Here is a 27,278-nt window from a genome sequence, read left to right as displayed (position 1 = left end):
CAAAAAATAGAGTGTAAGCATGCAGCTAAAAATAATGGCTGAGTCGCATGAACGTTGGGATACAGTCACGTTGGATTTTCACTCATACTGCGATTCGATAGAGTTCTACAAAGGACGGGTTGGGAGAATTCATTAGTTCACTGCAGTGACGGAGCTGCTGCTGAGGAACTGATGACAGAAGTCCAGAGGAACCCGGCACTGTTTACAAAGGCCATTGCCTCTAAAAATGTTGAAAAGAAACGTGACATACCGGTCAGAATCGGAACAGCTCTTGGGATTTGCGGTAAGGCAGTTTACTGACCTGAAAGCTAGTTAACTCGCTAACTTTTGCTAGCTAAACAAAATAGCACCATGTCTGGGCCAACCTGACCGTGAATGCGCTATTATCCTATGTTTTTATAATATGACCGGGAGGTAACAACATGTGTCCCTCCAGTAGCCTGTTGAAACCCGTTTAGCCACGGTGAAGTTACAGGTGTTTCTCTCAACATGGGCTACAAGGGACTTCACTCTTTGATCCACAGTAGATGTAGTGTGCAGAGTCTCCTACTGGTAAAAAAATTAATAGCTTCACTTGGTGGCCATCAGTACAATTAGCTCTCATATAAACAAAGCACAATAATCTAACTAGAAAAGGTTAAATTTTCTGAAGAAAATTTGTGCGAAAATTTGTGTATCACATAGTGTGTGGTGGTGCTGAAATCTCATAATTTTACTTGTTTAGCAGGCGTCGAGGGCTAAGGGCCCTAATGTGCGGGCCTCCTCTGTAACTTGTTTTACAAATTGTAGATGGGGAATATGACTTGGCCTGAAAAAAAAATTTCAGTCAGAAGATTTTTTTTTGCTTTAATCCCTGAGTACTAGTATTGCATGTCAATTACGGCACGTTCATTTATGGAATATGCAATGTAAGAGGCAGCTAACATTACCTTTAAATGAGATGGCTAATGTTAACGGTAACGTAGTTTGGAAATGTAAAATAAGCTACAGACTCCGCTTCATTTACCCCCTTCTTGTCATGTCATCATCTCTTGCTACTATACTACAATCCAATACAACTGTTCTGCCATAAAGTGTACTTTTATGATGCCTATAATGTTCAGTTTTTTTGACACTGTCATGGAAGTGTTAATTCAATTATATGTTAAGCATTGAGCAGGGATGCAAACTAGTCACCTTTAGGTGACAGTCGCCTTTTTGATTCCAAAATAGGGTGAATGATGAGTAGTTTTGTCACCGTTTTCACTCAAATGTGAAACATAATTTTGGTAGTTTATAGCACAATAACATCTGATTTAATGTGATGAAGAAGTGAAATAATCATTTTGAGTATATATATGTATATAAATATGTAATTTACCACGGCTGTAAGGTACTGGAAAAGCTTGAAAATGCTTGAAAAGTGCTTGAATTTGTCTTTGGAAAAGGTGTAGGAACCCTGTATTCATTTTTGTGTTTGTCTGCAACTTATGTTTTACGAACTTACTCACCTCTTAATGCGTTCCAGGTCGTGGCTTGTGCTCTATTCATTCGAGATGTCCGTAGTATTGCGTAGTTTGTGAGTGCATGTGTATGCACGTGTCTCATCGCACACATATTGCGATGGGGGTGTGTTTAGCACCTGCCGAAGCAGGGAGGAGGGACAGCCCTTTGAGAGGAGACTGAGCTTTATGAAGGAAAAGACCGCTAAAACAATAATAAAACTACTACTAATAGCAGAACAGCAAAATTTCTTTCTCAATGACGTGAAACTGTGGCGGTGCGCCACAGTAGTCTTTGATGTTGATGAATCACAGCTGCCCAAATGTTCACTCAATCTGAATTTGGTACCACTTCATGTTTTCACCAGGAAACCGATCCAGACGAAAGCCAGACCAGAGGAGTCAGAATTAGTATCCTCACTGTCCTGGAGGATGATGATGCCCCTACCTCGCTGCCCAGCATCCAGAATGTCGCTGTTGTGCTGGAAGAGGCCGTTGTTCTTACAGACCTAAGAGACCTGCCAACTGCCTTGGCCTACCTCTTCGGCCTGCTGTATGCAATGAACATGGAGTTCCCACCCGAACTGAAATACACCTTTGAAGTAATTCAGCATATCTTCATGGAACTTTCCACTACATGCACACAGTGCGTCAGGAGCTTGAAAACAAAGCTCTTGCTTTAACTCTGCTAAAGACTGGACTGTTTTGTTCTGCCAAAACCTGGCATTGTTTGAAGTTTACATTTCCTGGCAGAAGTTTGCACCAAAAAAATGGAAGGTAGTTTTTTAAGTGATATTATTTCTGATGCTGACGCCAAAAACAAGCCCTTAGGTTAGTTTTAGATTCTTCATGCTTCTTCATGCAAAATAATTTTACTGGTTTCAACAAATGTGACTGTTTTGTCCAGGAGAATGGAACTTGTTTCAGGACATTTACTTAAGTTTTACTAAAAGTGAAATTGTCTTGGAGAATGCTTGTCTCCATATATCCTTCATTGTTTTATGATGATTTCTTGAAAGAAGTCATATTGGCATGAATCAAGTGAAATTTATTGAAACCAGCAAGATTATCTGCCAGTGCCAGTTTTTGTTTGTTTGTTCTGCCATAAGATGGTATTGTTTATGAATGGTTGGCTGGTTGGCTGGTGCTGTGCTGTTTGCACAAAAAAAAATGGAAGGTAGTAAGTACAGTTATAAATGATATTATTGCTGATGCTGACGCTAAATACAAGCCGTTAGCTTAGGAGATTGTTTTAGATTCTTCATGCAACGCTCCTAATTATAGGTTGCTTTGTGGCTTTGACATAGGCGTTGTATGTGTCACAATGTTTTGGACGTGTTTTTGACTTGTTGAATATTACAGTGTGTTGATAGTGTAACAAATCACACTGCAAAAACTGACAAACTTGTTTAGTTTATCTTGTATCCAGACTGATCAAGCTTATTTTAGTGTTTTTTTTCTGTGAAATCATCTTGCTGCACTGGCAGATAATTTTACCGGTTTCAACAAATGTGACTTTTTTTCCCCAGGAGAATGTAACTTGTTTCAGGGCATTTACTTGGTAAAAGTGAAATTGTCTTGGAGAATGCTTGTTTCCATATTTCCTTCTTTGTTTTATGATGATTTCTTGAAATAAGTCATATTGGCATGAATCAAGTCAAATTTATTGAAACCAGCAAGATTATCTGCTAGTGCAATAAGATAATTTGAGTAAAAATATCATAAAATAAGCTTGATAGATCTGGAAACAAGATGAAATAACTGGACTTGTCATTTTTTGCAGGGCAAAAATTATTCTGCTGTGGTTTAGATTAGTTTGAATTTAATTTTAAAATGAAACTGAAGTGCCTCTGCACAAACACCTGCAACCGAACATGACTTGTACAAACCAATTTTATTCAATTGTTAAAAGCACTGCATTACTGCTTTAGTTCAAATAAACATTTGAACATAAACAACATTCAATTGAGCTGTAACCTTTCTTTTTTTTTCATTCTCGGAGTTGTAATTTAAGATTAAGTTCATAACCCTAATTTATATTAATGAGTTCACCTGACACATTTGGAGATATTGAATTCTTAGTACGTAAAACTCAAGTTTCAAGGGTTTTTTTTTTTACATAAAAGTAATTTATCTGAACAAAAGATTATTAGTTGGCAAAACTTTTTATAACTTGGAATTCTTAGTAAGTAAAACTCTGCGTGTCAAGTTTGTCTACAGAAGAAAAGTAATTTATCTTAAAAGATTATTAGTTGGCAAAACTTTTTATAACATGGAATTCTTAGTAAGTAAAACTCTGCGTGTCAAGTTTGTCTACAGAAGAAAAGTAATTTATCTGAACAAAAGATTATTAGTCAGCAAAACTTTTTATAACTTGGAATTCTTAGTAAGTAAAACTCTGCGTGTCAAGTTTGTCTACAGAAGAAAAGTAATTTATCTTAAAAGATTATTAGTTGGCAAAACTTTTTATAACATGGAATTCTTAGTAAGTAAAACTCTGCGTGTCAAGTTTGTCTACAGAAGAAAAGTAATTTATCTGAACAAAAGATTATTAGTCAGCAAAACTTTTTATAACTTGGAATTCTTAGTAAGTAAAACTCTGCGTGTCAAGTTTGTCTACAGAAGAAAAGTAATTTATCTGAACAAAAGATTATTAATTGGCAAAACTTGTTTCAAAACTCAAGAGTTTGAGTTGGGCTCAAAACTCAAAAATCTAGTGCAGTAAGTTGCCTTGAAATTATGAGTTTTCTCAACTTTTTTGTTTTTACAGTGTAGTCATATTGACATCATACCAACAACATTACACCTTTCAGTACAGTTTCAATGTCTACATCTGTAGTATATGTCACAGACATGGAAAAAAATATATATATATTTTTTTTTACCCAACACTTTGTTTCCGTTTCAAATTAAAAGCCTTCTAACGTTTCTGTGGACAGAATCCCTTCATTTGTTAACACAAGGCTTCTATTGTTAAATATTTGCAGGACCGTGTTGTAGAAAATTCAGAGTAAAATTCAGAGTACCGGCTTTTAATTGTGGAAATACGGTAGTCATAGCAGAAACCCCACATAGGCTATAATTATATTATATTAATAAGTTAAAAGAACATCAGGTGAAGGGCAGTATTTTTCCGGTGTGCTCTCTCTCTCTCTCTCTCTGAACGAGGGTAAACAAAAACCACGTAGAAACAAACTCAATGTAGAAAGATAGGGCTGGAAGGCAGCGCTGCAGCAGCAACGCTGTCTGTGTGGACACCACAGGCGTGTGAGCCGCAGCAGTTCAGAGAGGTAGCCGTCACGCACAGGTAGAGGTAGGCGGTGTGGCCTGGGCTTGAGACTCTGTTAGCTGAACCTGATCTATCGAAAGAAGTTCTATGCATCAAAACATACTCGTCCGCCAGAATAGCGGCTTGTAAGGGTTTAACCACCTTCTGCTCATTAAGGTAAGTAGAAACCCTCTCAGGTAAACAGTTTTTGAGCTCTTCCATTACAACCAGATCTCTTAAATGCTCAAAGGTTTTCATCCCTTGCGCTGAACACCAGCAATTAAAAAGGCCCTCCTTTTCTCAAGCAAAATCCACATATGTTTGATTATCATACTTCCTAAACCAGCGAAACTTCTGTCGATAAGCCTCAGGGACCAATTCATACGCTCTAAGGACAGCAGCCTTAACTTTATCATAGTCTTGGCTCAGATAAGGAGAGGCATATGCCTCCTGCACCTTGCCTGTAAGTACACACTGAAGCAATAATGTCCAAACACCTCTGGGCCATTTTAACGTTGTAGCCACACGCTCAAACAAGATGAAATAGTTATCAATGTCTTTTTCACGGAACAGAGGCACCAAACGGATACATTTATCTACATCAAACTCAAAAGACGTGCATGATTGTGACACAGGAGAGGGAGATACCACCACCAACTCAAGCTCTTTTAAGCGTACTAATCTCCTAGTTTCCTCGTCCATTTTTCTAAGCTGCAGCTCATTTTCTTGTAGATCTAAACACCGTATATCAGCTGATCCTTAGTACAACGGTGCAATTTATCCACTCATGGTTGCGCAACAAAATAATCAAGCTGAAACTCCATAGTCAAGTGTCACAGACACCTCCAATTAACTCACACAGGGCTACATACATCAGTGTAACTGCACACAACAGCACCAACCAAAAAAATCCCACAACACACCACAGAGTTACCAGACAGGCACAAAGATAACAACTGCGATAGAAAAAAAAAAGTTGCTAGACCTATGAAACGCATTACAGCTTAAAGGTTACAGCAATAACTGCGTTTAAAAGTGTTACAAACAACCGTCCTCAAGTAACATGCACAGCTACAAATACCACAACACCCCACAGGGTGACAGATTTTTTTTTTGTTTTGTTTATTTATTGTGACTCATTTCAAGCAGATTCCATAAAAACTTCACATAGTTAAGACATACAAGTTACCTTTTAAAGTACAAGTCAAACAATAAATAAGTGTATTCTGTAAAACCTGATTTAAACATTTTAAACAATTGTTTTAAGAGGCATTTCAGATAGAAGTTGTCATAAGTTAAAGGTATACATAAATGTTTTCATCTTGTGTATGTCAGTGTGTATTGAGTGTCCATGTTAAAAGGTCGTTAAAAAGGAGTACATTGGTTTAAAATGCTCCTTTCTAAGTCCATTGCTGTGTGGGAGCGTAGTGAGTCTCTAGCAAGGGTAACTCATTTCACCCCCCCAAACAGATTAGGTCTCTCGGGATCTTGTCGTGGTGCTCAGAGGAGGCCCTCACCCTGTTGCTCCTTCCCACCTGCCTCACCCGGAGGGTCAGCCCGCCGCTGTTTTGAACTTTTCTGGTGTGGCTCCGGCTCCTTCGTCCGAATAGGCACAGAGGCGATTCTTCTTTGCAGCTGTGTCCTAGGCCTGCAGCACCGGCCGTTTGGACCGTCGCTGCGGCCATCCGGATCACAGCCACGGGGGGGGGGGGGTCTGCATGTGCTTCCTTTCTGGAGGTCCGGATGGCGGCTAGGATGAGCCGCTGTTTTGCGAAGTCACATGCTGGTATTTGTTTTTTTTGGCTCACCCCATATAGCACCAGCTGTGCTGTAAGGACCTCCCTTGCCGGCAAGTACGGGAATTGCAAGGAGCCGGCCGTTGCCTACGGCAGCGCTGCGCTCCCAGAGCAGATGCCTCACCGACTCAGGCGCGCCACAACCTGGTCGGGGGCAAGTTGAGTGCGCTGACATACATTACATTAGTACATTACGGACCTGAATGGGAGGATCTCGTGAGCCACCATCCGTGACAGTCTGTTTGGAAGAGTGGAATGGTTCACGTTGCACCAAACTGTTGAGGGCTCACCAAATGCGAGCCTGCGCACTGGACTCACTGGTTCCTGCTCCTGCACAACAGAAATCATAGAGTGATGGTTAGTCAAAACTTGCAACTCTTCCTGCTCAAGGTTAAAATGTCTTAAAAATGTCTGGATAAAGGCTGGTGACAGGTTAAAAGACACAGGTACTTTAAGATTAGTGGGTAAAATCTTTAGTCTTCTGAGGTACAACCCCATCCAGAACCGTGTCATTGCTGCGGTCTTCTGGTTTTTGGATGGGGCTGTGGCGGCTGTGATGTGTAGTGCGGTGTATCTGCTTCCTAAAAATAAGTACAGGTCCGGCATTCCTTTTCCTCCTTTCTCCTTCGGCTTCTTCATCACGTTTCTCCTCAGTTGTTTCCACTTGGAGCCCCACAGGAAAAAAAATGGCTCGTTCCTAAAAGCACTCTTCTGGGTGGGATAAAACAAAGGTAAGATCACTGCTTTGATGATTAAAATCTTTCCTTCTATGGTCAGTCTTCTAAGTCTCCAGTACCCTAGTCTCTGTATGACTTTCCCTACCATGTCTGGCCCTCTTCCCTATCGAATTTGATCCCAAGTATCTTTTGGTCAGTCTGGGTCACAGTCAGGGGGAGTCCTGTTGTCTCAGCCACTGTCCACGGTCCATAAAAATGGGCTTGGGTCTTGCTTCTATTCAGCTTTGACCCAGAGGCCCATCCAAACCAGTCAGTCAAGTCCAGCATCCTGTTGACAGATAAAAGGTCAGAGCATAAAATGTTTATGTCGTCCATATATAAAAAACATTTTGTCACGAGTCCGCCGCTCCCTGGGGCTCCTACCCCATTGATTCATTGGTCCCTTCTCAAGATCTGTGCCAGCGGTTCTATACATACAATGTAGAGGAGGGCAGATAATGGACAACCCTGATGGACACCGCAGTTTATATTGACTGCTTTTGTCAGATGCCTGTTAACAATGAATTTGCTGGTAATGCCCTGGTACAGCAATCCCACCCAGGCTGTAAACCTTTCTGGAAACCCCATTTTTTGCAGTACCTGGAAAAGGTACTGGTGCGAGATCTGACCAAAGGCTTTCTCAAAATCTAAATTTAGGACTACTAGCCGGATGTTTCTGTCTCTCGCATAACAGATGGTGTCTCGGATCAGTACGAGGCTGTTGGTGATCTTCCTCCCCGGGATGGCACAGGCTTGATCCGGGTGAATCACCTCCTCTAAAACCAGGGACATACAAGCAGATACAAGTTTACTAAAAAGTTTGCAGTCAAGATTTAAGAGGGTGATAGGTCTCCAGTTTTTCAGTTCAGTCCTGTCATTCTTTTTGTGAAGTAGAGTCACTATCCCTGCTCTAAAACTGTCAGGTAGTCTGTCTAGTTGTTCAAAATCCATAAAAACAAAAAGTAGGTGCGGTGCTAAAATTTCCCAAAAAGTCAGATAAAAGTCCAAGGGAAGCCCATCTTCTCCTGGGGACTTCCCTTTCTTAAAATTTTTTACACATTTATCTAACTCTAAAAGGGTAAAATCTTGGGTTAAAGGCACACTATCCTTTTGTCAATGAATTTTAAAACCTCTGTCATGGTGTCTATTTCAATATTTTTTTCCTTGTAAAGATCCCCGTAGAATGTCTCTATAGTGTCTTTGATTTCTTCTGTAGTGTTTGCTGTGTACCCACTTCCTTTTTTTATTTGTAAAATCCCCCCCCCCCCTTTATTGACAATTTTCTTAAAAAAATATCTGGTACACTTTTCCCCCTCCTCGATCTCCCTTTCCTTACTTCTTAGAATGACACCCTTACTTTTAATGTCTGCTAAAACCGACATTTCTGTTTTGACTTGTTTAATGTCTTCACTAAAATCCATGCCCTGTTGCTGTAGTTTAAAATAGCGCTGTAGTCGCTTCTGCAGTCCCAGCATGCGTCTGTTTTCCCTATCTTTTTTCCTCTTACCTGCCTTTCTAAAAAAAGTCTGGGTCTTTCCCTTCACCATTTCCCACCAGTGTGCACTTGTATCGTACAAGTCTTGAAGGGTCTGCCACTCTTTATACTCTGATAAGAACAGATACTACACTTGATCTTTGCCAAAAGGCCGAAAAGCGATAACCCCCTGCTGTTGGCAGCACAAGGCCGCCCCTCCGGTCCGGTCCGTCCTCGTCGGGGTGTCTTTCACTTCACCATTTCCCACCAGTGTGCACGTGTGTCGTACAAGTCTTGAAGGGTCTGCCACTCTTTATACTGCTCCCTGAACTGGCTAACTAACTCCCTATCCTCTAACAGGGAGCAGTTGAGCTTCCACAGACCACAAACCTGAAAAAGGTGAGAGGGTGCAGGAGAGCATTATGTGATCAGAGAAGAAAACAGGGGTCAATCTAGCATCGGTTGGCAGGCAGTCCCTTGTAAAAATATAGTCTATGCGAGAGGCTCTGTTGCCATCACCACTGAACCAGGTGAAGCCTTCCTCTCCGGGATGCATGATTTTAAAACAGTCGTGGAGTTTAACATCCCTGCATAAGCCCTGTAATAAACACAATGTTTTGTCAATTTTAAAATCCTCCCCTGCCCCCTTCCTATCCTTGCTGGATAAAACACAGTTAAAATCCCCTCCTACCACCAGCGGTGCCCTACCCAGCAAGTGGGACGCACGTCTTCTAAAAGGTCATACCTGTCGTTTCTGTCGTTAAAACCATAAATATTTAGTACGTTAAAATCCTTTCCCATGTACGTCAGATGTGCTAAAAGTGCCCACCCGTCTCTCACCACAGTGTTGCCCTTCACCAGAATGGAGGGGTTTTTAAGTAAAATGGCCACTCCATCATTCCTGTTTTCATTTGATCCGCTCCATATGGATTCTTGTGGCCACTTCTCCTCCCATTCCCTATAGTGTTTTAAAAACAGTATGGCGCACTCCTGGAGTAAAAACACATCTGCATTACAGTTTTTTCTGATTGCTTAGGCACTATCTTTGAAACTTTGGGCTATTTTTGCAAAACTCTACACACTAACCACAAAACCTTACACCAAACCAGGAAAACATTATACATCTCTTGCAAAAGCAAACAATTCTTGCAAAACTCTTCAAACTCTTTTAAAAAAGTGTGTTTTTGCATGAATACAGTACACACAAACCATCATTTGAATAAGCACACGAAGCACCAACTACGCACTGATAGTATAAATGAAAAACACTTGTGGCTTTTGCTTTTTCTGTGTGCAGGGCATAGCAGTTTGCAATGAAGTTTTGTCATACATGTAGTCAACACACATACACACAGGTATCCAAATGGTTAAAGTATGGATGTGTATTCCAAACATAACACACTATCAATACAAATAAGAGGAAAAAGTTATTTACATTTTTTTTTTCTCAAAATGTTCTACAGTAACACTCCTCAAACAACAAAAGCGCAGTAGAAGAAAACAAAAACATTTGTGCTAGAAACAGAATCGAAAACATTAGGCTAAATCTCGCCTTCTTTGTGGGTCTGGCCATAAGTTTACAGTGTTGCTAGAAGTGTGTTACATATTACAGTAAATTGCAAACTGAGTGCAAAACAGTGAGTTGTGTTTACAGTTTTGCAAAAAGTGTGTTATAAAATGACAAACTGAGTGTAAAGCAGAGAACGTGCAATCAGTTTGGCACACTTGGTAAATGCATTGGCTACAAGTGTTAATGGTTTCAGAGATAGTGCTTCAAGAATCACTGTTAGTGTTTAAGCATTCAGAAAAAACTGTAAAAGCACTAAGAAAGGATAAAACTGTTGTGGCTCTAACTCCCGACCTCACACTTCTCACATTAAGGGTGGAAATGATGAGGGTCATGTGTATAATGTTTGAAAAAACAGGCATGACAGTTTAAAAGAATTAAGATAACAGGGTTAAAAAACTATAAGAGAAAGGCAGTCAACCAAATAATTGTGAATGCAGCTCTTCCTTTCCTTTTATGGGGGGAAGGAGAGGGGTCTGAGCTCCATTCCCTTTCCGGACTCTGGCAGCTGGTCTTGGGGGTAATGCCGCGTTCAGTATGGAGTCCTTAGGGGTTGATTGCAGAGCTACCTTTAAAACGGAGACCTGGTTTGGAGAATTTGAGGGGAAGACTCTGGACTCCTCCACAGACGAGTTGTCTGAGGAGTACACAGCTCTCCCCCACTTCTCTGAGATTCCCAGAGTCTCAGAGGACAATTCTGAGGCAGGCCTCTTGATTTGCTGGGAGTTGGGGAGGGGGCCATCATTTTCAGCTCTGCTCTTTGCCTGTATTGCCTCCTCTCCCTCAGTACTCTCCATTTGTGGGGCAATAATAGGCCCCTCCCCCTCTTCCGCCTCACCTGATCCCTCTCCTCCAACCTCAGGATTTGGCGGGAGATTTGAATCTTCTAGCCCAGCCTCTTCAATTTGCTCTCCAACTGCCTCCCTTTGTCCACCCTCTTGTTCCTCATTCTTCGGTCTTCTTGTTAGCCTTTAGCTTGTTGGCAAAGGATTTTGGGCAATCTCTGAAGATGTGATTTGACTCTCCACAAAGATTACACTTTCTGCCATTTGGACACTGCTCAAAAACATGCCCAATTTCTCTACACTTCCCACAAACAATTTTTTGGCATGCTTCTACCAGGTGCCCATGCTCACCACACTTGCGGCAGAGCTTGGGTTGTCCCTGGTAGTGAATGTAGCCTCTGTTGTCTCCCAGAACTACCATTGATGGCAGATGTTTCAGGCCTTGGTAGCCCTGGGGGTTCTGCCAGTATTGGATGGGGACCCTCCAGGCGCAAGTCCAAATGCCATCCTCATCTCTCACTTTGGTAGCCTGGCCCCTTAACAGTGCAATATCTTCCCAGCCACAAACAAATGTCATCTGCATTCACTGTCTCATTGAACATTCTGGCAATACTTTTGAGGCATTGTCAGTCAGTTTCTCATCATTGAAGGCAGAAAACTGGGTTTTTACATTTTCAAAGCGTGTCCAGAATTCTCGAAGCACAATAGCGGATCCGAAACTTACATCAAACCCTTTGTTGAAGGGAAGGGTCAAAATACAGTTCAAGTCCTTTGCCTTGAAACCTAATGCCTTTTGTATAAGCTTCCTGGAGAAGTCCATTCTGGACATCTCCAGGAGCCTGCCATCTTTTTCTTTCAATTTAAAACGCACGCTGTGGTGCCTCCACATGCCGGCCTGGCCAGCCGACATGGTGGGGACAACACACGTTAAGAACAATTAAGAAATCTAAACGACCACGTACAAAAACTACCAAAGAACTAAAAAAAGGGCTCAAAGGGAAGTAAAACAGTGAAATCACTACTAAAAGGTGAAATACAAAACCTACCTTTTCTCGGGTGGTTTGGTCTTCGTGAAAATCTGAATACAAGTAAGCAAAGACTCTGAGCCGAAGAATTCCTGTTCGTGAAAGAAATACAACCACAAAAATTGTAATACTTTTCACTTAAATATATTATCCTCCCAATTGTGGGTAACAATCAATGCCACAACATGCAAGAATTTTTATGACCAGCAGGAGGTGATCACAGTCTTAGCCAAAAGCCCGAGAAGCGATAACCCCCTGCCGTTGGCAGCACAAGGCCGCCCCTCAGATCATCAACTTTTAAACACAAGGCCCCAAAAAGGATCTCTTTTCCAAAGCTGTATCTACTCATCATCTCGGCGTCTTTCACTTTCCACACAAAACGTAGCGTATTTTTCAGCACGGCTAATGCCTGCTGTTCAGCCGCCGATGATGGCATAATGAAGGGCGATCGCTCCACACTTTCAACTACATGATCTTAGCCAAAAGGCCGAGAAGCGATAACCCCCTGCCGTTGGCAGCACAAGGCCGCCCCTCCGGTCCGGTCCGTCCTCGTCGGGGTGTCGCAGTCTTTTACCATAACAATTGCTGGTGCTTAGCACCTCCGCCCACGGAGTCTCTGGCGTATCTGCTGACCTAGTTTTCTGTTTCCTTGCACAACTGTCCAGGGCTCAGCCAAAGCGCTAAGCCCGCCAAAAATACGTTTAACTCTTTGGTGTTACTCTCCACGGAAGTCTTTAGTAAAAGGCGAAAGACTTGTACGTTATGAAGAGAAACCAGAGTAAGTACAGCCTCTCTCCGCAAGAGCGGCCAAAGACCCTAGTCGTCTCGGTCAACAGCTTCACGGTGCTCCCCCCTGTTGGGCTAGCTGCATGGCAAAGTACAGGCCACACCTTTGCTGGCACTCCACCCCGCCTTCTCGGGAGCCTGAGCCTAATCCAATCCGATGACCCGGAAATTCACCTCCGACAAAACGCAGCACAGACTGCTTTGACCAGTTTCCAGGCGCACAGAAATGCCGTCCACTTTGTTCTTGGTCTTCCGGTCAGATATCAGATATTAGATATTAGGTAGGACTTGCAGACCGGCTGTCCACGTTTTCAGATTTTGCTTTTCCACAGAGCGAGAGAAGGGTGCACCGTTCCCAGCGGCACTGCAATACCGGGTCGATGCGTGGAGCGAACGGAGCAAGCCCCTTTTTCGACTCCTGCTCCTAAAAATCCGTTTAATATGTTGTCCCCTTATAGAGGACGTATCAGATATTAAACTGATAAGAACAGATACTACACTTGATCTTAGCCAAAAGGCCGAGAAGCGATAACCCCCTGCCGTTGGCAGCACAAGGCCGCCCCTCCGGTCCGGTCCGTCCTCGTCGGGGTGTCGCAGTCTTTTACCATAACAATTGCTGGTGCTTAGCACCTCCGCCCACGGAGTCTCTGGCGTATCTGCTGACCTAGTTTTCTGTTTCCTTGCACAACTGTCCAGGGCTCAGCCAAAGCGCTAAGCCCGCCAAAAATACGTTTAACTCTTTGGTGTTACTCTCCACGGAAGTCTTTAGTAAAAGGCGAAAGACTTGTACGTTATGAAGAGAAACCAGAGTAAGTACAGCCTCTCTCCGCAAGAGCGGCCAAAGACCCTAGTCGTCTCGGTCAACAGCTTCACGGTGCTCCCCCCTGTTGGGCTAGCTGCATGGCAAAGTACAGGCCACACCTTTGCTGGCACTCCACCCCGCCTTCTCGGGAGCCTGAGCCTAATCCAATCCGATGACCCGGAAATTCACCTCCGACAAAACGCAGCACAGACTGCTTTGACCAGTTTCCAGGCGCACAGAAATGCCGTCCACTTTGTTCTTGGTCTTCCGGTCAGATATCAGATATTAGATATTAGGTAGGACTTGCAGACCGGCTGTCCACGTTTTCAGATTTTGCTTTTCCACAGAGCGAGAGAAGGGTGCACCGTTCCCAGCGGCACTGCAATACCGGGTCGATGCGTGGAGCGAACGGAGCAAGCCCCTTTTTCGACTCCTGCTCCTAAAAATCCGTTTAATATGTTGTCCCCTTATAGAGGACGTATCAGATATTAAACTGATAAGAACAGATACTACACTTGATCTTAGCCAAAAGGCCGAGAAGCGATAACCCCCTGCCGTTGGCAGCACAAGGCCGCCCCTCCGGTCCGGTCCGTCCTCGTCGGGGTGTCGCAGTCTTTTACCATAACAATTGCTGGTGCTTAGCACCTCCGCCCACGGAGTCTCTGGCGTATCTGCTGACCTAGTTTTCTGTTTCCTTGCACAACTGTCCAGGGCTCAGCCAAAGCGCTAAGCCCGCCAAAAATACGTTTAACTCTTTGGTGTTACTCTCCACGGAAGTCTTTAGTAAAAGGCGAAAGACTTGTACGTTATGAAGAGAAACCAGAGTAAGTACAGCCTCTCTCCGCAAGAGCGGCCAAAGACCCTAGTCGTCTCGGTCAACAGCTTCACGGTGCTCCCCCCTGTTGGGCTAGCTGCATGGCAAAGTACAGGCCACACCTTTGCTGGCACTCCACCCCGCCTTCTCGGGAGCCTGAGCCTAATCCAATCCGATGACCCGGAAATTCACCTCCGACAAAACGCAGCACAGACTGCTTTGACCAGTTTCCAGGCGCACAGAAATGCCGTCCACTTTGTTCTTGGTCTTCCGGTCAGATATCAGATATTAGATATTAGGTAGGACTTGCAGACCGGCTGTCCACGTTTTCAGATTTTGCTTTTCCACAGAGCGAGAGAAGGGTGCACCGTTCCCAGCGGCACTGCAATACCGGGTCGATGCGTGGAGCGAACGGAGCAAGCCCCTTTTTCGACTCCTGCTCCTAAAAATCCGTTTAATATGTTGTCCCCTTATAGAGGACGTATCAGATATTAAACTGATAAGAACAGATACTACACTTGATCTTAGCCAAAAGGCCGAGAAACGATAACCCCCTGCCGTTGGCAGCACAAGGCCGCCCCTCCGGTCCGGTCCGTCCTCGTCGGGGTGTCGCAGTCTTTTACCATAACAATTGCTGGTGCTTAGCACCTCCGCCCACGGAGTCTCTGGCGTATCTGCTGACCTAGTTTTCTGTTTCCTTGCACAACTGTCCAGGGCTCAGCCAAAGCGCTAAGCCCGCCAAAAATACGTTTAACTCTTTGGTGTTACTCTCCACGGAAGTCTTTAGTAAAAGGCGAAAGACTTGTACGTTATGAAGAGAAACCAGAGTAAGTACAGCCTCTCTCCGCAAGAGCGGCCAGAGACCCTAGTCGTCTCGGTCAACAGCTTCACGGTGCTCCCCCCTGTTGGGCTAGCTGCATGGCAAAGTACAGGCCACACCTTTGCTGGCACTCCACCCCGCCTTCTCGGGAGCCTGAGCCTAATCCAATCCGATGACCCGGAAATTCACCTCCGACAAAACGCAGCACAGACTGCTTTGACCAGTTTCCAGGCGCACAGAAATGCCGTCCACTTTGTTCTTGGTCTTCCGGTCAGATATCAGATATTAGATATTAGGTAGGACTTGCAGACCGGCTGTCCACGTTTTCAGATTTTGCTTTTCCACAGAGCGAGAGAAGGGTGCACCGTTCCCAGCGGCACTGCAATACCGGGTCGATGCGTGGAGCGAACGGAGCAAGCCCCTTTTTCGACTCCTGCTCCTAAAAATCCGTTTAATATGTTGTCCCCTTATAGAGGACGTATCAGATATTAAACTGATAAGAACAGATACTACACTTGATCTTAGCCAAAAGGCCGAGAAGCGATAACCCCCTGCCGTTGGCAGCACAAGGCCGCCCCTCCGGTCCGGTCCGTCCTCGTCGGGGTGTTGCAGTCTTTTACCATAACAATTGCTGGTGCTTAGCACCTCCGCCCACGGAGTCTCTGGCGTATCTGCTGACCTAGTTTTCTGTTTCCTTGCACAACTGTACAGGGCTCAGCCAAAGCGCTAAGCCCGCCAAAAATACGTTTAACTCTTTGGTGTTACTCTCCACGGAAGTCTTTAGTAAAAGGCGAAAGACTTGTACGTTATGAAGAGAAACCAGAGTAAGTACAGCCTCTCTCCGCAAGAGCGGCCAAAGACCCTAGTCGTCTCGGTCAACAGCTTCACGGTGCTCCCCCCTGTTGGGCTAGCTGCATGGCAAAGTACAGGCCACACCTTTGCTGGCACTCCACCCCGCCTTCTCGGGAGCCTGAGCCTAATCCAATCCGATGACCCGGAAATTCACCTCCGACAAAACGCAGCACAGACTGCTTTGACCAGTTTCCAGGCGCACAGAAATGCCGTCCACTTTGTTCTTGGTCTTCCGGTCAGATATCAGATATTAGATATTAGGTAGGACTTGCAGACCGGCTGTCCACGTTTTCAGATTTTGCTTTTCCACAGAGCGAGAGAAGGGTGCACCGTTCCCAGCGGCACTGCAATACCGGGTCGATGCGTGGAGCGAACGGAGCAAGCCCCTTTTTCGACTCCTGCTCCTAAAAATCCGTTTAATATGTTGTCCCCTTATAGAGGACGTATCAGATATTAAACTGATAAGAACAGATACTACACTTGATCTTAGCCAAAAGGCCGAGAAGCGATAACCCCCTGCCGTTGGCAGCACAAGGCCGCCCCTCCGGTCCGGTCCGTCCTCGTCGGGGTGTCGCAGTCTTTTACCATAACAATTGCTGGTGCTTAGCACCTCCGCCCACGGAGTCTCTGGCGTATCTGCTGACCTAGTTTTCTGTTTCCTTGCACAACTGTACAGGGCTCAGCCAAAGCGCTAAGCCCGCCAAAAATACGTTTAACTCTTTGGTGTTACTCTCCACGGAAGTCTTTAGTAAAAGGCGAAAGACTTGTACGTTATGAAGAGAAACCAGAGTAAGTACAGCCTCTCTCCGCAAGAGCGGCCAAAGACCCTAGTCGTCTCGGTCAACAGCTTCACGGTGCTCCCCCCTGTTGGGCTAGCTGCATGGCAAAGTACAGGCCACACCTTTGCTGGCACTCCACCCCGCCTTCTCGGGAGCCTGAGCCTAATCCAATCCGATGACCCGGAAATTCACCTCCGACAAAACGCAGCACAGACTGCTTTGACCAGTTTCCAGGCGCACAGAAATGCCGTCCACTTTGTTCTTGGTCTTCCGGTCAGATATCAGATATTAGATATTAGGTAGGACTTGCAGACCGGCTGTCCACGTTTTCAGATTTTGCTTTTCCACAGAGCGAGAGAAGGGTGCACCGTTCCCAGCGGCACTGCAATACCGGGTCGATGCGTGGAGCGAACGGAGCAAGCCCCTTTTTCGACTCCTGCTCCTAAAAATCCGTTTAATATGTTGTCCCCTTATAGAGGACGTATCAGATATTAAACTGATAAGAACAGATTTTTTGGAAATAGTTTATTGACACCTTCAAATCTTCAGTATATAGAAGTCACACAATACAATATTCCACGATACATTAGTCCCTTAGTACATCGGCTTAGTTTACCGACACATTCTATAACTCAAATTCCATACGGCCACCCTCAAATAAATCATAGAAACACATCAAATCATGTTAATTGTGCCTGAGCTGCCCAAAGAAAAAACACTATAGCTCACAGCCAACAGTTGCAAAAAAAGAAAAAACCCATCTGGGCTTTACCGGCCACTGTTTCTCTTCTCTCTGAGGATCAAAAGGCTATACCAACATGCAAATAATATTTCTATCATACCCTTCTTTATGACATATTTTAGCCCTGGAAAACAGACACCAAAAGGTTTTTGTATTTTGCTTTCAGTCTTCCATATTTGTGTAAATTACTTTCCATTTACTTTTAATGGAGTCTATACCCCACTTCTCAATCTCTAGGAGAAGCTGTCTTTGGAGGGCACCTTCTATATTCCTAGCAATACCTGCCACTGTCCACTTGGTGTCTCTGTTCACTGTACTACACCTAACCTCCCATAGCTTGGCTCTTACTAGTGACACAAGGAGAATTACTTTGCTCAACTGCCCCTTCTCTATTTTAAATTCCATTTCTTGGGTTTTCGTCCAACTTATACCTTTTAAAATTAAAAACTTTTGACCAAGCTTCTTCCATACTTGCTGAGCAAACAGACATTCCCACAGTACATGTTCAATTGTCTCAACACCATTACAATTCACCCTTGGGCACCACTTGTTGGCTGTCAACCCATGATTGTACATTGTATTTCTCACCGCAAACCGCTTGTGCAGGGCCAACCAATTAAAATCCTTCAATCTATTATCTAACTCCTTATTCTGGACTCTCTTCCACACTTCCCGGGGTATATGGATTGAGTCCCTGGGGTCCAGCTTCTCTATCATTTTAGCATAAAGCTTCTTGTGATCAAATGCAAGCTGCTTATCTAAACATTCTCGGTGCTTTTTGGCCCATCTAATTATTTTCATAAGATATGTTGGTATTTGCTCAGATTTTGGGGAACTATTGTCCCAAACACCCATCACAGACTTAAGGGGAACAGCAAGCCAAAATCTAAGCAAGAATTGGCACTTGTGCACAGGTGACGACACCAATAGTCTGCAAGCACAAGTATAAAATAGCACTTTCAGTTTCAGGGCTAGGTTGGGTAAGTCTCTCCCTCCCCTCTCAATGGGCTGATACATCTGATCCCTTTTCAAGTACTCATAACCTCCCCACAAAAACTTAAAAATGGCTTTATGCAATTTCAGGCCAATTAATGCCGGCATGGGAAAAACCAAAGCTAAATGCAATAGAGACGGGAGTATATCTGCTTTAACGGCTAATATCTTACCACTGATGGTCAATCTCCTTAGCCCCCACAAATTAAGTTTTGTCGTCACCTTAGCTAGTCGTGTCTCCCAGTTTGTTTTTGCATCATCCTCATTGCCATAAGAAATCCCTAAAATGGTTATAGGGCCAGTGCAAAGGGCTAGATCACAAGGGGCCTCCCTTCTATTACTCCACTTTCCCAAGTACTTTACTTGCGACTTTCCCCTGTTGATTTTAGCCCCTGAGGCATAAGAAAAGGCTTCAATAACCCTCATGGCTTCCCTTAAACACAAATCATTTTCAAGATACAATACTGTGTCATCCGCGTACAGTGACATGATCAACGACTCGCCTCCTGGCAGGCATACACCCCTGATATTTTTGTTCTTTCTTATTGCGCATGCCAACACCTCTATAAATACTACATACAACAAAGCTGAGCATGGGCACCCCTGACGGACACCCCTGGCCTGTCTGAACACTTCTCCCAAGTGGCCATTCACGTTCACTCTGCTTCCCACATTGGTATAAAGGATGTTAAGCCAACTCAAAAAACGTTTACCGTAGCCAAACTTCTCCAAAATTCTAAACAAAAACTTGTGGTTGACTCTATCGAATGCTTTTTCTTGGTCCAAGCTTAGGACTATAAAAGATAGATTTCTATCCTGGGCATATGCTTGCACATCTCTGTGTAACTGTGTATTCCAACAAATTTGTCTACCTTCAACAGCACAAGTTTGGTCCGACCCAATAACATGTGGCAGGGCAGATCCCAATCGGCTGGTCAGCACCTTGCTAAAAATTTTATAATCTGTACATAGCATCGTCAGGGGCCTGTAATTGGCTAGCATCCTATTGTCACCCTTTTTGTAAAGAAGTGAAATGACCCCCTCGCACATGGTTTTCCCCATCTGTCCCTTCTGACATATACATCTAAATAGTTCTAACAATACCGGGCCAACTACATCCCAAAACGCTAGATAAAATTCCTTTGTGAGACCATCAATTCCCGGAACCTTACCATCCTTCATCGATTTAAGCGCTCTATATACTTCATCCAATTCCAGATCCCTTTCCAACTGCTCTTTTAAGTCTGCAGGTACCTCATTGTCAATATTACGCAACACGCTCGTTCCGTTTTCGCTATCAACCTCAACCTCACAAAAAAAATTAGAAAAATGCGCTGTTGCTACCTCCAACATCTCTTTTGTGGCCCTAACCTCCTCTCCCTTACCATTCAGGAGGGAGGAAATGCATCTTCTCTTCGCCTTACTCTTAGAGTGCTTAAAAAAATAAGAAGAGCATCTTTCGTTTTTCTCCCATTTCTCCCTTGAGCTTCTGAACTTAAATGCTTCAGCTCTCCTTTGAAAGAACAACTGCTGCTTATTTTGCAAGTAATTCAATGTCTCATAGTCTACAGCGTTATCTGTGTTTCTTTGTACAATTATGTTTTCTACTTCTTTCTGCACCTGGTAGTACTCTTTAAATTCCAGTCTCTTCTTCTCCCTTGCATATGTCTGTACAAAATGTTTAATTCTTGTTTTGGTACTTTCCCACCACTCAGTCACCTCAAGGTAGAATGATTTCACCTCCATACATTTTTTAAAGAAGGCCCGAAAAGTTTTCCTAAACTGAACATCTGCCAGAATTTGATTATTCAGCTTCCAGTATCCTTTCCCAAAAGGTACTACTATTACATTCACCTCAACAATCAACATTTCATGATCCGAGTAAAAAACAGGGGAGGTATGAACCGAAGTCACCCTTAAATCCGCAGGGCAGAAAACATAATCAATCCGACTTTTAGCCCCTCTACTATTTGCCCACGTGAACCCTGGTTCTAAAGGGTGGACTTTCCTATAGGAGTCTACCATCTGATACCTCGCTATCAAATTCCCAAGCACAGTGCTCGCAGTATTGCCATCTAGTGATGAATTAAAATCCCCTCCCAGTATAACGTGACTATTGGTCATGAATACTGTATCTAAATTATCAAACAGTTCTTTTCTCCCCTTTGGCTCTACATTTGCATAAACATTAACTACTCTCAGCCTCCTCTCCCTCCATTCAATATCCAATACCAAAACTCTCCCCTGTACAATTGAGAAACTCCCAACAATTTTGATCTCACCATCCCCACATAATACACCCACCCCTGTAGAGTGAACCCCCCCAATGCTCCACCTGGAATCACCCTTAACCCATTCTCTGGAAAACAAAAATAAATCATTTTCATCTTTTAAATGGACTTCCTGTAACAAACATAAAGAAAACTTAATGGAGGCCAAATGAGCAAACACAGTAGCCCTTTTAGCCCGATCTTTCAAGCCTCTGACATTAATGCTTATTATTTTAAAACAAGACATAAATCAGATATCCAAGGAATGCTCACACTCACTCATACAAGTGGTCCACATCAGTAGTCTCGCGCTCAGGAAAAAGTGTCTCCGAGGGGGGGGGGCTGTCCGATCGTGTAATAGTCGCGGGTGACACTTCAGCAACAACCCCGCTAAGAGGGAGGGGGTCAGTAGAGGCAGTCTGCAGGGAGGACCCCGAGGTAGTAGAAGTCTCAAAAACACCTGCAGCCTCAGAGGAAGCAGACGCGTTTCCTGGTGTCATTGTCTCACTGTCCGAAGCATCCTCTTCTGCTCCCACATCTCCCCTCCCCTCTTCCCCCTCATCATCCGAAGAACCTGAAAACAGAGGCTGAAACGCATTTTCTGTCACCAACGGCGGGGAGAGAGGGACCGTTTGGCTGGTTTTCTTCCTTTTCCTCTTACTATGTCCTCCCTTCGCTTCCACCGTGGCCCATTCGGGCGGGGAAACGCTCTCCCCATCAGCCCCGGCTTCCTCAACTTGCTGGTCCCAGCTCACACCACTTGCTTCTGCGCCAGTATCTTGACCGGGAACAGGAACCTCCTTGTCCCTCTCCCTTTCCTCTCTCTCTCTCTGAATCTCCGCCACCACCATCTCAAGATCGCGTAGAGGCTCCGCCACAGTAAGAGCCTCTGCCTGGTGCACCTTGTGGGCCGCCATCTTGTTCTTTACAGCGGCGGCGTACGAGGGAACCTCTGTGCACTGCTTGAACAGGTGCTGCTCAGAGCCGCATAGGCTACACCTCTTCGGCCGCAAACAGTCTTTCATAATGTGCCCCAGTCCATCACAATTTCTGCACCGCAGCTGCACACATACCTCAGCTACATGACCATACGTGGAGCACTTTCTGCAGAATCTCGGCTGTCCAGCATATATCAGAAAACCTCTGTCAGCCCCAATCGTAAAAGCTGCAGGAGGATGCCGGAAGCCATCATGGCCTCCTACGTCGTCCTTCAGCAGCACTCTGAATTGGCGCTTACCAGTCCAAAGTCCCAAGGCGTCCTTAATCTCCCTCACACCCGGCATCACTGTGGCGTACTTGGCGAGGAAAGATCTCGTCGCCTCTTCCGTGACCCAGGGGTTGTAGATGTGGACAGTGACCACTCGCTGGTTGGACCTGCACAGATTTTCCACCTGAAAGCTCTTCAGCAAGCCATCTGCTAAGCGGGAAACCAGCCCACGAGCCTCCTCCATCTTGACCAGACTGTAAAAAGTAACGTCAAAATACTTGTCTTTGGCATTTTGCTGGAGGCAAAGCAGATCATCAACTTTTAAACACAAGGCCCCAAAAAGGATCTCTTTTCCAAAGCTGTATCTACTCATCATCTCGCCGTCTTTCACTTTCCATACAAAACGTAGCGTATTTTTCAGCACGGCTAATGCCTGCTGTTCAGCCGCCGATGATGGCATAATGAAGGGCGATCGCTCCACACTTTCAACTACATGATCTTAGCCAAAAGGCCGAGAAGCGATAACCCCCTGCCGTTGGCAGCACAAGGCCGCCCCTCCGGTCCGGTCCGTCCTCGTCGGGGTGTCGCAGTCTTTTACCATAACAATTGCTGGTGCTTAGCACCTCCGCCCACGGAGTCTCTGGCGTATCTGCTGACCTAGTTTTCTGTTTCCTTGCACAACTGTACAGGGCTCAGCCAAAGCGCTAAGCCCGCCAAAAATACGTTTAACTCTTTGGTGTTACTCTCCACGGAAGTCTTTAGTAAAAGGCGAAAGACTTGTACGTTATGAAGAGAAACCAGAGTAAGTACAGCCTCTCTCCGCAAGAGCGGCCAAAGACCCTAGTCGTCTCGGTCAACAGCTTCACGGTGCTCCCCCCTGTTGGGCTAGCTGCATGGCAAAGTACAGGCCACACCTTTGCTGGCACTCCACCCCGCCTTCTCGGGAGCCTGAGCCTAATCCAATCCGATGACCCGGAAATTCACCTCCGACAAAACGCAGCACAGACTGCTTTGACCAGTTTCCAGGCGCACAGAAATGCCGTCCACTTTGTTCTTGGTCTTCCGGTCAGATATCAGATATTAGATATTAGGTAGGACTTGCAGACCGGCTGTCCACGTTTTCAGATTTTGCTTTTCCACAGAGCGAGAGAAGGGTGCACCGTTCCCAGCGGCACTGCAATACCGGGTCGATGCGTGGAGCGAACGGAGCAAGCCCCTTTTTCGACTCCTGCTCCTAAAAATCCGTTTAATATGTTGTCCCCTTATAGAGGACGTATCAGATATTAAACTGATAAGAACAGATACTACACTTGATCTTAGCCAAAAGGCCGAGAAGCGATAACCCCCTGCCGTTGGCAGCACAAGGCCGCCCCTCCGGTCCGGTCCGTCCTCGTCGGGGTGTCGCAGTCTTTTACCATAACAATTGCTGGTGCTTAGCACCTCCGCCCACGGAGTCTCTGGCGTATCTGCTGACCTAGTTTTCTGTTTCCTTGCACAACTGTCCAGGGCTCAGCCAAAGCGCTAAGCCCGCCAAAAATACGTTTAACTCTTTGGTGTTACTCTCCACGGAAGTCTTTAGTAAAAGGCGAAAGACTTGTACGTTATGAAGAGAAACCAGAGTAAGTACAGCCTCTCTCCGCAAGAGCGGCCAGAGACCCTAGTCGTCTCGGTCAACAGCTTCACGGTGCTCCCCCCTGTTGGGCTAGCTGCATGGCAAAGTACAGGCCACACCTTTGCTGGCACTCCACCCCGCCTTCTCGGGAGCCTGAGCCTAATCCAATCCGATGACCCGGAAATTCACCTCCGACAAAACGCAGCACAGACTGCTTTGACCAGTTTCCAGGCGCACAGAAATGCCGTCCACTTTGTTCTTGGTCTTCCGGTCAGATATCAGATATTAGATATTAGGTAGGACTTGCAGACCGGCTGTCCACGTTTTCAGATTTTGCTTTTCCACAGAGCGAGAGAAGGGTGCACCGTTCCCAGCGGCACTGCAATACCGGGTCGATGCGTGGAGCGAACGGAGCAAGCCCCTTTTTCGACTCCTGCTCCTAAAAATCCGTTTAATATGTTGTCCCCTTATAGAGGACGTATCAGATATTAAACTGATAAGAACAGATACTACACTTGATCTTAGCCAAAAGGCCGAGAAGCGATAACCCCCTGCCGTTGGCAGCACAAGGCCGCCCCTCCGGTCCGGTCCGTCCTCGTCGGGGTGTCGCAGTCTTTTACCATAACAATTGCTGGTGCTTAGCACCTCCGCCCACGGAGTCTCTGGCGTATCTGCTGACCTAGTTTTCTGTTTCCTTGCACAACTGTACAGGGCTCAGCCAAAGCGCTAAGCCCGCCAAAAATACGTTTAACTCTTTGGTGTTACTCTCCACGGAAGTCTTTAGTAAAAGGCGAAAGACTTGTACGTTATGAAGAGAAACCAGAGTAAGTACAGCCTCTCTCCGCAAGAGCGGCCAAAGACCCTAGTCGTCTCGGTCAACAGCTTCACGGTGCTCCCCCCTGTTGGGCTAGCTGCATGGCAAAGTACAGGCCACACCTTTGCTGGCACTCCACCCCGCCTTCTCGGGAGCCTGAGCCTAATCCAATCCGATGACCCGGAAATTCACCTCCGACAAAACGCAGCACAGACTGCTTTGACCAGTTTCCAGGCGCACAGAAATGCCGTCCACTTTGTTCTTGGTCTTCCGGTCAGATATCAGATATTAGATATTAGGTAGGACTTGCAGACCGGCTGTCCACGTTTTCAGATTTTGCTTTTCCACAGAGCGAGAGAAGGGTGCACCGTTCCCAGCGGCACTGCAATACCGGGTCGATGCGTGGAGCGAACGGAGCAAGCCCCTTTTTCGACTCCTGCTCCTAAAAATCCGTTTAATATGTTGTCCCCTTATAGAGGACGTATCAGATATTAAACTGATAAGAACAGATACTACACTTGATCTTAGCCAAAAGGCCGAGAAGCGATAACCCCCTGCCGTTGGCAGCACAAGGCCGCCCCTCCGGTCCGGTCCGTCCTCGTCGGGGTGTCGCAGTCTTTTACCATAACAATTGCTGGTGCTTAGCACCTCCGCCCACGGAGTCTCTGGCGTATCTGCTGACCTAGTTTTCTGTTTCCTTGCACAACTGTCCAGGGCTCAGCCAAAGCGCTAAGCCCGCCAAAAATACGTTTAACTCTTTGGTGTTACTCTCCACGGAAGTCTTTAGTAAAAGGCGAAAGACTTGTACGTTATGAAGAGAAACCAGAGTAAGTACAGCCTCTCTCCGCAAGAGCGGCCAAAGACCCTAGTCGTCTCGGTCAACAGCTTCACGGTGCTCCCCCCTGTTGGGCTAGCTGCATGGCAAAGTACAGGCCACACCTTTGCTGGCACTCCACCCCGCCTTCTCGGGAGCCTGAGCCTAATCCAATCCGATGACCCGGAAATTCACCTCCGACAAAACGCAGCACAGACTGCTTTGACCAGTTTCCAGGCGCACAGAAATGCCGTCCACTTTGTTCTTGGTCTTCCGGTCAGATATCAGATATTAGATATTAGGTAGGACTTGCAGACCGGCTGTCCACGTTTTCAGATTTTGCTTTTCCACAGAGCGAGAGAAGGGTGCACCGTTCCCAGCGGCACTGCAATACCGGGTCGATGCGTGGAGCGAACGGAGCAAGCCCCTTTTTCGACTCCTGCTCCTAAAAATCCGTTTAATATGTTGTCCCCTTATAGAGGACGTATCAGATATTAAACTGATAAGAACAGATACTACACTTGATCTTAGCCAAAAGGCCGAGAAGCGATAACCCCCTGCCGTTGGCAGCACAAGGCCGCCCCTCCGGTCCGGTCCGTCCTCGTCGGGGTGTCGCAGTCTTTTACCATAACAATTGCTGGTGCTTAGCACCTCCGCCCACGGAGTCTCTGGCGTATCTGCTGACCTAGTTTTCTGTTTCCTTGCACAACTGTCCAGGGCTCAGCCAAAGCGCTAAGCCCGCCAAAAATACGTTTAACTCTTTGGTGTTACTCTCCACGGAAGTCTTTAGTAAAAGGCGAAAGACTTGTACGTTATGAAGAGAAACCAGAGTAAGTACAGCCTCTCTCCGCAAGAGCGGCCAAAGACCCTAGTCGTCTCGGTCAACAGCTTCACGGTGCTCCCCCCTGTTGGGCTAGCTGCATGGCAAAGTACAGGCCACACCTTTGCTGGCACTCCACCCCGCCTTCTCGGGAGCCTGAGCCTAATCCAATCCGATGACCCGGAAATTCACCTCCGACAAAACGCAGCACAGACTGCTTTGACCAGTTTCCAGGCGCACAGAAATGCCGTCCACTTTGTTCTTGGTCTTCCGGTCAGATATCAGATATTAGATATTAGGTAGGACTTGCAGACCGGCTGTCCACGTTTTCAGATTTTGCTTTTCCACAGAGCGAGAGAAGGGTGCACCGTTCCCAGCGGCACTGCAATACCGGGTCGATGCGTGGAGCGAACGGAGCAAGCCCCTTTTTCGACTCCTGCTCCTAAAAATCCGTTTAATATGTTGTCCCCTTATAGAGGACGTATCAGATATTAAACTGATAAGAACAGATACTACACTTGATCTTAGCCAAAAGGCCGAGAAGCGATAACCCCCTGCCGTTGGCAGCACAAGGCCGCCCCTCCGGTCCGGTCCGTCCTCGTCGGGGTGTCGCAGTCTTTTACCATAACAATTGCTGGTGCTTAGCACCTCCGCCCACGGAGTCTCTGGCGTATCTGCTGACCTAGTTTTCTGTTTCCTTGCACAACTGTCCAGGGCTCAGCCAAAGCGCTAAGCCCGCCAAAAATACGTTTAACTCTTTGGTGTTACTCTCCACGGAAGTCTTTAGTAAAAGGCGAAAGACTTGTACGTTATGAAGAGAAACCAGAGTAAGTACAGCCTCTCTCCGCAAGAGCGGCCAAAGACCCTAGTCGTCTCGGTCAACAGCTTCACGGTGCTCCCCCCTGTTGGGCTAGCTGCATGGCAAAGTACAGGCCACACCTTTGCTGGCACTCCACCCCGCCTTCTCGGGAGCCTGAGCCTAATCCAATCCGATGACCCGGAAATTCACCTCCGACAAAACGCAGCACAGACTGCTTTGAC

At 45.7% G+C, this 27,278-nt stretch overlaps 23 non-coding genes and 1 pseudogene across 23 annotated transcripts; all 24 read right to left on the bottom strand.

Moving 5' to 3' along the window:
- Positions 1-8,780: 8,780 nt before the first annotated feature.
- Positions 8,781-8,919, bottom strand: LOC139644327 (U2 spliceosomal RNA; annotated as a pseudogene).
- Positions 8,920-12,778: 3,859 nt separating this feature from the next.
- Positions 12,779-12,894, bottom strand: LOC139644284 (U5 spliceosomal RNA). Its single transcript, XR_011695152.1, has one exon. It is a non-coding gene; the product is annotated as a U5 spliceosomal RNA (small nuclear RNA).
- A 343-nt stretch (positions 12,895-13,237) lies between these two features.
- LOC139644308 (U2 spliceosomal RNA) lies at positions 13,238-13,428 on the bottom strand. Its single transcript, XR_011695175.1, has one exon. It is a non-coding gene; the product is annotated as a U2 spliceosomal RNA (small nuclear RNA).
- A 167-nt stretch (positions 13,429-13,595) lies between these two features.
- LOC139644283 (U5 spliceosomal RNA) lies at positions 13,596-13,711 on the bottom strand. The gene has a single exon (XR_011695151.1). It is a non-coding gene; the product is annotated as a U5 spliceosomal RNA (small nuclear RNA).
- A 343-nt stretch (positions 13,712-14,054) lies between these two features.
- On the bottom strand, positions 14,055-14,245 carry LOC139644307 (U2 spliceosomal RNA). Its single transcript, XR_011695174.1, has one exon. It is a non-coding gene; the product is annotated as a U2 spliceosomal RNA (small nuclear RNA).
- Positions 14,246-14,412: 167 nt separating this feature from the next.
- Positions 14,413-14,528, bottom strand: LOC139644282 (U5 spliceosomal RNA). Its single transcript, XR_011695150.1, has one exon. It is a non-coding gene; the product is annotated as a U5 spliceosomal RNA (small nuclear RNA).
- Positions 14,529-14,871: 343 nt separating this feature from the next.
- On the bottom strand, positions 14,872-15,062 carry LOC139644314 (U2 spliceosomal RNA). Its single transcript, XR_011695181.1, has one exon. It is a non-coding gene; the product is annotated as a U2 spliceosomal RNA (small nuclear RNA).
- A 167-nt stretch (positions 15,063-15,229) lies between these two features.
- On the bottom strand, positions 15,230-15,345 carry LOC139644281 (U5 spliceosomal RNA). The gene has a single exon (XR_011695149.1). It is a non-coding gene; the product is annotated as a U5 spliceosomal RNA (small nuclear RNA).
- A 343-nt stretch (positions 15,346-15,688) lies between these two features.
- LOC139644306 (U2 spliceosomal RNA) lies at positions 15,689-15,879 on the bottom strand. Its single transcript, XR_011695173.1, has one exon. It is a non-coding gene; the product is annotated as a U2 spliceosomal RNA (small nuclear RNA).
- A 167-nt stretch (positions 15,880-16,046) lies between these two features.
- LOC139644280 (U5 spliceosomal RNA) lies at positions 16,047-16,162 on the bottom strand. Its single transcript, XR_011695148.1, has one exon. It is a non-coding gene; the product is annotated as a U5 spliceosomal RNA (small nuclear RNA).
- A 343-nt stretch (positions 16,163-16,505) lies between these two features.
- LOC139644305 (U2 spliceosomal RNA) lies at positions 16,506-16,696 on the bottom strand. The gene has a single exon (XR_011695172.1). It is a non-coding gene; the product is annotated as a U2 spliceosomal RNA (small nuclear RNA).
- A 167-nt stretch (positions 16,697-16,863) lies between these two features.
- On the bottom strand, positions 16,864-16,979 carry LOC139644279 (U5 spliceosomal RNA). Its single transcript, XR_011695147.1, has one exon. It is a non-coding gene; the product is annotated as a U5 spliceosomal RNA (small nuclear RNA).
- Positions 16,980-17,322: 343 nt separating this feature from the next.
- LOC139644319 (U2 spliceosomal RNA) lies at positions 17,323-17,510 on the bottom strand. Its single transcript, XR_011695184.1, has one exon. It is a non-coding gene; the product is annotated as a U2 spliceosomal RNA (small nuclear RNA).
- A 5,357-nt stretch (positions 17,511-22,867) lies between these two features.
- LOC139644278 (U5 spliceosomal RNA) lies at positions 22,868-22,983 on the bottom strand. The gene has a single exon (XR_011695146.1). It is a non-coding gene; the product is annotated as a U5 spliceosomal RNA (small nuclear RNA).
- A 343-nt stretch (positions 22,984-23,326) lies between these two features.
- LOC139644304 (U2 spliceosomal RNA) lies at positions 23,327-23,517 on the bottom strand. The gene has a single exon (XR_011695171.1). It is a non-coding gene; the product is annotated as a U2 spliceosomal RNA (small nuclear RNA).
- Positions 23,518-23,684: 167 nt separating this feature from the next.
- On the bottom strand, positions 23,685-23,800 carry LOC139644276 (U5 spliceosomal RNA). The gene has a single exon (XR_011695144.1). It is a non-coding gene; the product is annotated as a U5 spliceosomal RNA (small nuclear RNA).
- Positions 23,801-24,143: 343 nt separating this feature from the next.
- On the bottom strand, positions 24,144-24,334 carry LOC139644303 (U2 spliceosomal RNA). Its single transcript, XR_011695170.1, has one exon. It is a non-coding gene; the product is annotated as a U2 spliceosomal RNA (small nuclear RNA).
- Positions 24,335-24,501: 167 nt separating this feature from the next.
- LOC139644275 (U5 spliceosomal RNA) lies at positions 24,502-24,617 on the bottom strand. The gene has a single exon (XR_011695143.1). It is a non-coding gene; the product is annotated as a U5 spliceosomal RNA (small nuclear RNA).
- A 343-nt stretch (positions 24,618-24,960) lies between these two features.
- Positions 24,961-25,151, bottom strand: LOC139644302 (U2 spliceosomal RNA). Its single transcript, XR_011695169.1, has one exon. It is a non-coding gene; the product is annotated as a U2 spliceosomal RNA (small nuclear RNA).
- Positions 25,152-25,318: 167 nt separating this feature from the next.
- LOC139644273 (U5 spliceosomal RNA) lies at positions 25,319-25,434 on the bottom strand. Its single transcript, XR_011695142.1, has one exon. It is a non-coding gene; the product is annotated as a U5 spliceosomal RNA (small nuclear RNA).
- Positions 25,435-25,777: 343 nt separating this feature from the next.
- LOC139644301 (U2 spliceosomal RNA) lies at positions 25,778-25,968 on the bottom strand. Its single transcript, XR_011695168.1, has one exon. It is a non-coding gene; the product is annotated as a U2 spliceosomal RNA (small nuclear RNA).
- A 167-nt stretch (positions 25,969-26,135) lies between these two features.
- Positions 26,136-26,251, bottom strand: LOC139644272 (U5 spliceosomal RNA). Its single transcript, XR_011695141.1, has one exon. It is a non-coding gene; the product is annotated as a U5 spliceosomal RNA (small nuclear RNA).
- A 343-nt stretch (positions 26,252-26,594) lies between these two features.
- LOC139644300 (U2 spliceosomal RNA) lies at positions 26,595-26,785 on the bottom strand. Its single transcript, XR_011695167.1, has one exon. It is a non-coding gene; the product is annotated as a U2 spliceosomal RNA (small nuclear RNA).
- Positions 26,786-26,952: 167 nt separating this feature from the next.
- On the bottom strand, positions 26,953-27,068 carry LOC139644271 (U5 spliceosomal RNA). Its single transcript, XR_011695140.1, has one exon. It is a non-coding gene; the product is annotated as a U5 spliceosomal RNA (small nuclear RNA).
- Between the last annotated feature and the right edge of the window lie 210 nt (positions 27,069-27,278).

This window comes from Centroberyx affinis, unplaced genomic scaffold, assembly GCF_046629955.1.
Source record: "Centroberyx affinis isolate AG114_WGS23_722 - 3 ecotype Tasmania unplaced genomic scaffold, CSIRO-AGI_Caff_v1 ptg000721l_1, whole genome shotgun sequence".
In the NCBI taxonomy this organism is placed as follows: Eukaryota; Metazoa; Chordata; class Actinopteri; order Beryciformes; family Berycidae; genus Centroberyx; species Centroberyx affinis.
The sequence above is the reverse complement of the archived record's forward strand: the minus strand, read 5'-3'. Positions and strand labels throughout refer to the sequence as shown.